Consider the following 4,999-nt stretch of genomic DNA (forward strand, 5'->3'; position numbering starts at 1 on the left):
GCAGCCGCGGGTTTTTTTTTTTTTTTTGCCGCCCACGCCTTCATCTCGCGGCCGCAAGGCGATTGTTCGCGCGCGCGACGTTACGCTCTTACCTGCGACAGACGGACTCTACTGGGACGACGACTGTTTTTTGCTGTCTCTCTCTCGCCCTCCGCTTCCTATACGTTTTTCCGCGCACTTGCCGGTGTCAGAAGGGATTTCGTTTAAAACGATTTACAATGTCTGTTGTCCACCGGCGACGTTCCTTTTCGCGTGCAATTCTACAGGCCTCCGGACGTGCTGCTGGTGCAGGTGGTCTCGTCGCGTGCGTGTGCTTGTGTGTGTGTGTGTGTGTGTGTGTGTGTGTGTGTGTGTGTGTGTGTGCGTCAGCGACACGGGATTAGGCGCGCGCGCACGTCGACGGCGAACGGGTCGTGTTGTCGGCGGCGGTGGCGGAGCAGGCGACAGCGGTCGGTATTGTTGTTGTCGTTGTTGAGATTTGAGCGAACGGCGACGGCGACCACGACGACAGCGGTAACAACAACGTGCACATCACCGCGACCGGTCGATATGTCGCGCGCGTACGGTGTCACGGCGCGAAAAAAATAAAACCACGAACACGAACCACGACGCACAGCTACCACGTACAATACGCTCTCCGACGAAAAGACCTCCTGGTGGTACAGATTATGGCTAGGACGTCGAATCGCCGCCGCACAATGCAAACGTTCGTCCGATAATTGATCGATTGATATGATTCGGAAAAGCGAATCGAAAAACTTACGCGGCTAAAACAGCAACATCGTCGACGGCATTGAAATATTAACTGTATTAACTGGATGTTTCTCGTGAAAAAATAATAATACCAGTGCTCCGAAAAAAAAAAAAAAAAAAAAAAAAAAAAAAACTCCTCGAATAATTATGAACACGTCGTAAAAGCGACGCAGTTGTCGGCGACTGTGTGACGTATACGATGTGAGGACACACACAACGTCGAACGACACACTGTACGGTACGCGCGTCGACTGCTATAACTGAACATCGGGTGACCGAGTGCGGCCCAGCGCCGCGCCGCGGGTGTTGCTGGCGTTCCGCAACTCACCCGGGCCCCCGCCGCCACCGTCGCCGGAGCTTCACCGCCACCGACGCTCGCGGAGTCTACCGTTGGCAGCATCGCGCGGCCGCCACTACCGTCGCTGAGGTATACGCGCGAGTATGCCGCCACCACCGCTGTAGTTGCTTTAATATATCGTCGGCGGCGGCGGCGGCGGCACAGCTAATTCGATTATGTTCTGGGTAGAGAGTCAAACACACACACTCATACGCACGAACCCTGGTCGGGCGGGTGTGGGGGGGAGAGTTCTCTCTCGTACTCGTACACACACGCACACACGCGCCCACAAACGGTTAAGGTGTATGTCCAATATGTTCAGTATATATGCGAATGCGATCGTTTTTCATCCCCTTCCACGCGCCGAAAAAATCTTCCCTGTACAACACGCCGTCGTGCACGTAACTATAAATAAATATATATACGCGTACAGGTACAAATTTATAGGTTTAGTCGTGTAGCACGTAGTGTACATGTATATACGCGCGTGCACTCAGACAATATGCTGTCGCCTCGGCTCTTCTAGCCCCTAACGGCGCAATACGCGCGGTGTTCAAGTGAAAGTGAAATATACTCCCGGTGTTCGTTATTATGTGGCCTCTAAAAGGGTTAAGTTTAATTCCATAAGCTCCCTCATACCTACAAATATTATATATATACGTACACAAATAATTACACGGTTGAGCGCGTGGATAACGGTGTTAGGAGTTGTATGTGTGCGTGTGACATGTCGCTGCATTAACACCACTAATGCTGCCGCCGCCGCCGTCAAAGGGCTCGTCATCCCGATCTACCGCACAGAAGTTATGTTATAGATGTGAAAATATATGCGAGATTGATCGACGAAACTGTTCGGGAAGGAAAATATTGTAAAATAAACACGACGATCGTGATAAACAATGGCGAGAAAAAATAAAATATTATTGTCTGCGCGAACAGGAACTGCGTCGAGTGAGGAAACGTTGCAACAGGCCGTCGCCGGACTACTCGAAAACGCGTGCCGAACGGTGTCGGCGGGGGTGACGTCGACGGGAAAAGCAACGAGATCGTCAAACGATCGGGAAAAACTTTCGAAAATAACAACACGGACGAATGCTAACTTTATATTTTGTCAAAAATATAATTCACCGACTTCACACGTCTTATAGTCTCGAACGTTTCGATGTCGCCGCCGCCGCCGCTATCGTTACATTTGCATACATTTGCGCGAAACAAGACACGATAGTGACATGTAAATCCTTTTCTCGGAAAATTCGAATCCTATACGACGCCTATGTACTGTGCGCTAACACAAGTGGTTTCATTACATGTATACTGTGCTTAATACATGGTAAATATAATGTATACATTGAACACGACGAGTCTGTACGTGCCGTTAATTAAGTCCTTGGCGTATCGAAATCGATTTCCTACATTGGCGTATGCTCTGAAAAGATTTCACAAAACCCGCGCTTTTTCCATATTTTAGTAATTTCACCTGAAATGCTATGTATTGGCGATGTAGTTCATATCCGGTATAACGTAATTTTACAATTATTCGTAATTTAATCGACAAAATCCGTTAATACTACATTTTTAGTACCTTACGATACTCGATTCAAATTGATGAAATCACATGATATCGTACACGTACGTATTCAAAAGTTTTATTATTGAATGTTTTACTAAAACTTATGTTAGTTTTTAATTCATTATTTTAAATGCGATTTAAAATAACAATGTTGTTAATTATTATTTTTTTACACTACACTTACAGTGGAAAAAACTGAATGCATTATCTAATGTGATATTTTAACAGAAAGTATCGCAACCTATGTATAATAAAAAAATATTGTTAACTTGTTGCATTACATTGTTATACTTGTCGTTTAAGAACATGAATATTTCTGACGTTTTGAAAACTAATACTAAACACAAATATTTTTCTATGCATTGGAAATTTTTTTAATAAATAAAATTGCTATCAATATATGTACCTATTATTATTGATAAGTGAGCGATTTTCCACCCACAAAAACCAGTAAAATAATTCAACTAATCCAACCGATTGCATGAAGTAATTTATGATTTTTGTTCTAAAACAAATTAATCAAATTAAATTAATCAAATACGATAAATTTTCATTTTACAAGTTAAATTATGGCTCCGAGGGACTGCATTAAAAACTGAAAAAACCATAGAAAAAAACCTAATTGCCAGATCAGTCTTAAATTCGCAGAAAACATTATTTCTTCTCATGAACATGCATTTTTTATATATTATAAATTGTCAGTAATATTTGTATTATAATACATGTATATTCAGTTTTGAACAACTTTACAACAAGAACCCTTTCTGCGTAAATGTACTGGCGATAGGATTCTTAAAAATGTAATTTTAAATAAGACCTCAATTATATTACTAAGACTGTATTTAATATAAATGATTTAATTTGATTACATCCTTTTGTATTTATAATTTTACTAAGAACATTAAAAAACTGATAGGTTTTTATTACTCTATACCTAGATAAGTATGTTCTTAGATGTTTATTTTTTTAACAAGAACACTTATGTTTGATTAAAATGGAATGAGAGTATAATTAATAGTTTTGGAAAACTTAATTAAAAAATTTAAAAATATTAAAGTAATATTAAAATTAAACACAAAATGTTTTCTCATTACGTATATATATATATATATATATATATATATATATATTTATTATTATAATTACATGGAACAAATGCGATAAGGAATAGGATGTGAAAATTAAAAATAATATTAATCTCAAATCATAAAAAGTATTAAAGTATTAAACTCAAAGTATTACTCATTGAAAACTTTAAAAATTAAACTTAAGATTTCATTTTATTGTGTTCATTATGTATGGTTTTGTATTTAGTAGTGAATAAAAGTTTTTAAAGTAATACATTTTTAGTTCAAATAATAAGGTAATATGTTACCATATAACTGACATGATTAAAATATTCATTAATTACCAATAAATTAAAACCTGATGGTTGTAAAGATACCATACAACATTTTTTGTATTCCTTAATAAATATATATCAATTAACACTCCCGATGACTATGCACAAATAAATAAGGAATGCACTATTATTTTAGTACAAAGTAGACAATTCAAATAATGCTAAACAATATTTTTTGTTAAAGTTTCCTCATAATAAATAGTATATAATAATTGTATCAATGAATGCTAGGGTACTTGGCACAGAATTGTAAAATTCAACTAATTTTTTTATTATTTTTTATAACATTCTTATAAAAATACAGTTGATTCTCGGTAGTTTGAAATTCAATTGAAGGACAAAAATTGAAATTCTGAAAGAAGAGCAAATATTTATTCGAGGTATCCAGATTTTAAGTCATTCAGTAGGTACGCAATAATAAGATGAAAATATTAATTTTTTTGTTACTCATAAACATTGAATTAAGATGCTCGTAAAAATATTTTGTTTATTAAAAAATTATTCAATTCGAATATTCGTTGAACAAATACTGCATTATTGGTAATTTAATCAATTCGCGGACGCAATTCAACTACCGTATTGAATGGAAAAAACACAGCGCCGTGTTTGAAATAATAATGAAACATAACTCGACAAATGTTTTCAGATCGATGGCATTTACGAATAGTATTGAAAATATAAGATAAATATTATAATATGCACATACGTTATAGGATTCGAGCAGGGGGGGGGGAAAGAAATCGCGTATTATTTGTATTACACGCACGCTCACACGTACTGACGCGCATCATTTAACCGGACGACTGTATACTATTATAACCGTAGCAGTGTAACTCGTATCGTGTACCTACCTACATGCATTCCATTGGATTCATAATAATAATAATAATAATAATAATAATAATAATAATAATAATAAAAATAATAATAATAATAA

The 4,999-nt window shown here is 37.4% G+C and overlaps 2 protein-coding genes across 4 annotated transcripts in view; both read right to left on the bottom strand.

Moving 5' to 3' along the window:
* The window catches only part of LOC112682866 (neurocalcin homolog), a 91,432-nt gene that overhangs the window by 45,953 nt on the left and 40,480 nt on the right, over nt 1-4,999 (bottom strand). The window lies entirely within an intron of this gene.
* LOC112682865 (neuronal calcium sensor 2) overlaps nt 1-4,999 on the bottom strand; it is a 49,950-nt gene that overhangs the window by 43,661 nt on the left and 1,290 nt on the right. Inside the window, exon 1 of one of the 2 annotated variants that reach the window (XM_025553620.1) lies at nt 93-1,089. The exons of the other annotated variant lie outside the window; for it this stretch is intronic. The gene's annotated coding sequence lies outside the window, so the exon portion shown is untranslated. Of the gene's footprint in view, nt 1-92; nt 1,090-4,999 lie in introns of those variants that run through there. 2 annotated transcript variants of the gene reach the window in all.

This window comes from Sipha flava, unplaced genomic scaffold, assembly GCF_003268045.1.
Source record: "Sipha flava isolate LNK unplaced genomic scaffold, YSA_version1 213_pilon_pilon, whole genome shotgun sequence".
Taxonomy (NCBI): domain Eukaryota; kingdom Metazoa; phylum Arthropoda; class Insecta; order Hemiptera; family Aphididae; genus Sipha; species Sipha flava.